The sequence below is a fragment of the Trichechus manatus genome, unplaced genomic scaffold (assembly GCF_000243295.1).
Source record: "Trichechus manatus latirostris isolate Lorelei unplaced genomic scaffold, TriManLat1.0 scaffold00055, whole genome shotgun sequence".
Lineage (NCBI taxonomy): Eukaryota > Metazoa > Chordata > Mammalia > Sirenia > Trichechidae > Trichechus > Trichechus manatus.
Genome location: NW_004443991.1, coordinates 3,137,360 through 3,142,524, shown reverse-complemented (window position 1 = coordinate 3,142,524; position 5,165 = coordinate 3,137,360). Strand labels below are relative to the sequence as shown.

The 5,165-nt window shown below is 37.8% G+C and overlaps 1 pseudogene; it reads right to left on the bottom strand.

The window, feature by feature from the left end:
• Nucleotides 1–1,969: 1,969 nt before the first annotated feature.
• LOC101344720 (protein kish-A pseudogene) lies at nucleotides 1,970–2,226 on the bottom strand (annotated as a pseudogene).
• Between the last annotated feature and the right edge of the window lie 2,939 nt (nucleotides 2,227–5,165).

The following is a 5,165-nucleotide window of genomic DNA, read 5'->3' as shown; positions in this document are numbered from 1 at the left end:
GGGACATGTGATCTGGATCTTGATGCTTAATTACAGGTTGACTAGTGACTAAGGTTTCTTCTCGTTCCAGGCAGAGGACTCAGCATGAGGAGAGTCAGAGAGGCATGAAAGATCGTGCTGTATATTTCAGCTCTGGCATCAGTGCTTCAAGGACACGAGGGTGCATAGGAGAGACCAGGGGTAGATGAAATATGCTATTCATTATCTTTGGGGAAATTATTTCATCTCTCTAAACTCAGCTTTCTCATTTTAAAAAATGGAGATAGAGCTATTAACCTCCGAGTGTTGTTATGAAGGTTAAATGAGGTTAACTAGAAGATCCTATTATACTGACACTGGAGCCATGGTGGTTCAATAGTTAAGCGCTCAGCTGCAAACCAAAATGTCGGCAGTTCAAATTCACCAGGTGCTCCTTGGAAACCCTATGAAGTAGTTCTACTCTGTCCTATAGGGTCGCTATGAGTCAGAATTGACTCAACAGCAACGGGGTTTTTTTTTTGTTTTGTTTTGTTTTTTTTGGTATTACATTGACACTTGTAAAGGATACCTAAGAGACATATAATAATTGTTAATTACCAGTATTATGCTGGAAGTCATGAAAGATCTCGTGATCCAAGGAAAAGAAACTGAATTATATACTGTAAAAAATGCAAAGACATTAAAGGGTTTTAAAAATCATTAAAGTGTTTTAAGAGTGACATCAGATGTACATTTTAGAAAGCAAACACTCAGGCAACATGCTAGAAATGGACAAATCAGGGAGCAGTGATGGAGGGAGATGAGTTTGGAGGCTAGTACAAGGTTCCAGGTGGCAGACGAGGAGTGTGTGAGGCAAGGTATTGGGAATTACTCTTGTCATTAGCCAAAGTATCCAAGTTGTCCCTGCTTTTTCTCAGTCAGCAGGAATGAAAATGTGCAAGTGAGCATGAGAAAGGCTTGTTTTATATTCTCTGTCTCCCAAGAGAAAAAAGAGAGCAGTACATATGTGAACAAAGAATTTCCTACTGAGGCAACAGAAACAAGCAACCAAAGATTTATAACGCTATGCAGAGAGCAAGGACTGAAAAGAAGCTGTCTGCAAGGCCTTTTTTTTTTTTTTTTTTTTTAGATTTAAAGTGCTGTATTTAAAAAACAAAATATTTTGGGGAAAGTAAAATAACTGATTTTCAAAGACTTGATGCTAAAAAGAATGAAAAACACATATAGGATCATTATTCTCTAATTGCTCTATTTTGTTCCTTTTCATTCTAAGAACAGAGTCTTCTTCAGAGACAGATAGCTAGCTGGTCATATTTACACTTAAGACATTTATTTATACTTGACCAGAGGTTTCAGAGGCTGCTACACCAGTCGGCTAGTCTAAACATCTTCTGTTACATATGAACATTTTCCCACTAATACTCTTAACTCACATATCATTTATCTCCCTCTTTAAGAACTGCATCATCTTATTTTAAATAGTTAAAAAACTTGTAATAAATCACAGAGTTTGCCAAGAGTAGAGGAACTCTGTTTAGCGTGCGTTCAGAATGGTGTGGCCAGTAGAAAAGCAAGCATTATTAAATGCAATCCTTAGCTATACACATTGAACCATTTTTTTCCAAATAAAAAAGCTCATCCAAAAAAAGCCTCATTCTATAAAGATTTATTATTTCCAAAACACAGTGAAAGGAACTTGAGTAATTTACCAATTCTGTTTTCTACTATACACCTTAGAGACACTGCACTAAAAATTGGTACCTGACCCAGCAGAACAACACTTGCAGAATGTAATATTGTAGTGACAGTACTGAGCTTGATTCTTACAGACATAATTAAACTCTTTGAGTATTAAATGGTTACATCTGAATAATTTATCTAGCACATTGGTCTAATAACAAAAATGGAGAACAGCAGCTGGAAATGCATGTCACTCAATGTTCCAAGATAAAAGCGTTAACCATTCTTTCCATTATTTTCTTCAGATAAGTCCTTTTTCATATTGAAATCTGATGGCATTTTTCTAAGCTACTGTATGAACAGGATGCTGAAGGTCATCACTATAAAGCATAATGCAACATAAGGACTCTTCCATTTACCAATTCTGGTACACTTCCAAAATATACCCAACAGTCCAGTTTTACTTCTGCGGAGAATGCTGGGTGTCAAGGATCAGATATAAGCACAAGTACATATAAGCAGCAAGACTACAATCAATAGACTCTGAAAATTGAAAACGGCAGACATAGTGAGGCTGGCGAAGCCCCAGCCACATCCTGCAAGGCCTTTTGATAGAAAATTCCCAGAGCCTGAAACATACAGGCATCATAAACGAGAACTCAGGAGATACCATCACTATGTTCGGGGATTCTGGATGAATTCTTCGCATACAGCTGAAATAGAAGCTGATTCCAGTTAAGGTATGATTGGTAATAGGTGAATTTGATTCCTAAACTGACCTAGGTGTTTGAAAAATCTTTCTTTTTTTATAACCATAGTTAGCTACAACAAAAAACCAAACAAATCAAACCCGTTGCCATCAAGTCGATTCCAACTCGTAGTGACTTTATAGGACAGAGCAAAACTGCCTCATAGGGTTTCCAAGTCTGTAAGCTTTACAGAAGCAGACTGCCACATCTTTCTCCAGCAGAGTGCAGAGCAGTGAGTTTGAATCACCGACCTTTAAACTTTCGGTTAGCAGCCAAGCACTTAAGCTACAAGGATTTTCAAAATATTTTTATTAGCAGCACTCTATTTAAATTTTCATACACAGACCTACAATATACAAAAGACGTTAAAAGCTGAACTGTTTTAACTGAATACAGATGTGACGTCTTTGAGCCTGGGATGGTGGAGATCCATAAAAAGGAAAGAAATCCCCACTCAACCAGCCTCCTCCTCGCTCTTTCTGGAAACCAGTTTGAAAACCACTTATGTCTTTGCACAGAGGCAGCTTTGGCAGCTTGGGTTTTGAATGATATCAAATGGAATTACACAACTGCAGTAGAATGAACTTCTATGATTTTAACCAGGCACTCCACACCCATCCCTCCTGCCACCCGTTCTTTGTCTTCCAGCTCTTACCCATTGAGTCAGATAATATTAATTCCTCAGGGTCAGGAACAGAACCACCACAGCCAGAACATAAACAATTACAGTCATCTATGTTTTTGTTATACATATTTTGACCCTCAATGTAGACTTTTGTAAATCTATGTCAGATAAAAATAGCTTTGAGAGATGTTGCTGTTTAAATATCAAAAACTAAGTTATCATCATAAACAATCAGTTTAGAAGAATACTTGCCTAGTCACTTGGAGATGAGAATAAATGTTAGTTATTAGTTGGTTTGTTAGTTAGTTAATCTTTCTGCAATCAGAAAAACATGGGCATTCCGACTCCTTGGCCCCATCCCTACCCTTTGGAGTGGGGAGAGAAGAATGATGAAAGTTCCATTGGGTTTGGGGAATTCTGAAACCTGGGTCTAACTTCCGAAGGCACAGATAGAGAAGGCGATAAGCCTGGGCGCAGAATTCAATACACTTACCCCCACATCAGCACAGTCTGGCAGCAGTAGAGTTAAAACAGTGTAGGCAGAGAAGGAAGCTTCTGAAAGTGTCCTGTCTCGAGAAGAGCATGGGAAGTGGCAGAGCAAGGGCAAAGGACAAGATTTGCAGGCTCATTTTCCTGAACTGACTGAGCCACTAACTTAAGTGACTGAGTAATTGCTAATTTGACTGAATTTACCTGAAGTTTCCTGCTATCAGGTGGAGACGGGGGTTTGAGGTAAAAACTAAGTTCAGTGATAGGAAAATAAAGGAAGCATATTTTTGTACAACTGAGTTTATAATTTGTGGAAATTTGTACCTAAAACATTAATAATCTTTTCATTACCAAAATCTCAATCTATGCTAAAAGTTAGTCTTATTAAAACACATTCAAATAGATCATACGATTTGAAAACAGAGATACTTCTCTGTGAGGACAATGCAGGGCCATACTCTCACTAACAAACCCTTGGGTCAGATTGGTTTCTGAACTCAGAATGTTTCAGATTTTAGACAGGTAATACTGCCTATTACATGATGCCCCCTACACATTCAGGATAACACATCACAATCAAACAAAATATGAATATACACACTAAGTAGGATTTAAAAAATAACTCTAAGACTATAAATAAAGACAGATCACTTTAAGTTTTGTCCCCCAATTTTTTCAGGTCAGACCAGGTTTTGCTGCCAAATGAGTTATTTAAAACTTTCAGCTTTCAGAGCTTTTTGTATAGAATTGAAAATAAGGGATTCTGAACCTGTAAAAAGTTTAACATGGTCCAATCTGTAAGTATCAAATAAGAGATACAATCAGTGCAATTGGTCAAAAACAAAGGAAAACTGTCTTTCTGTTGGATGTTCAGAGAAGGGGTCAAAACAAAGTGAGATTGGACTTGATATAGGAGCAATGACATGACCAAAATCTGTGTCAGTCAGGATTCTCTAGAGAAACAGAACCACTAGGAGATATATAGAGAGAGAAAGACAGACAGATAGACAGATAGATATAGATATAGATATATATAGAGAGAGATTTGAAGAAATTGTCTCACACAATTTTGAGGGCGAGTGAGTCCAAAATCCCTAGGGCAGGCTAGCAGGCTGGACACTCAAGTAGGAGTTAGTATTGCAGTCTTGAAGCAGAACTTGTTCTTCTCAGTTTTTGCTCTTCAGGCCTTCAACTGATTGGATGAGGCCTACTCACACTGTTGAGGGTAATCTCCTCAAAGTCAACTGATTGTAGATGTTAACTACAACTACCAATATCTTTACAGCATCACCTAGATCAATATTTGATTAAATAACAGAGTACTATAGCTTCACCATGTTAACACATAAAATTAGCCATCACGGATATACTAGTAGATAGACATAAATAGGCATGTCTTAGAAGTGGCAAGTAAATCAATTTGGAACAGTTGTGGTAAGAAGACCAAAGATTTGAAAGATAAGTTAAGACTTTGGATGGTCAGGCTAAAAAGTTGAGATTTTTGTTGAAAGCACTCGGAGACCACAGGTCTCTCTCAAAAGAGAGTCATGATTACTGGTCCACATGATCAAGTCCCAAGGGCACATAGCTCATTCTTGACAAGACAGGGTAGCAAGGGGAGGAGTCGAAGCCTGTCCCTTTAG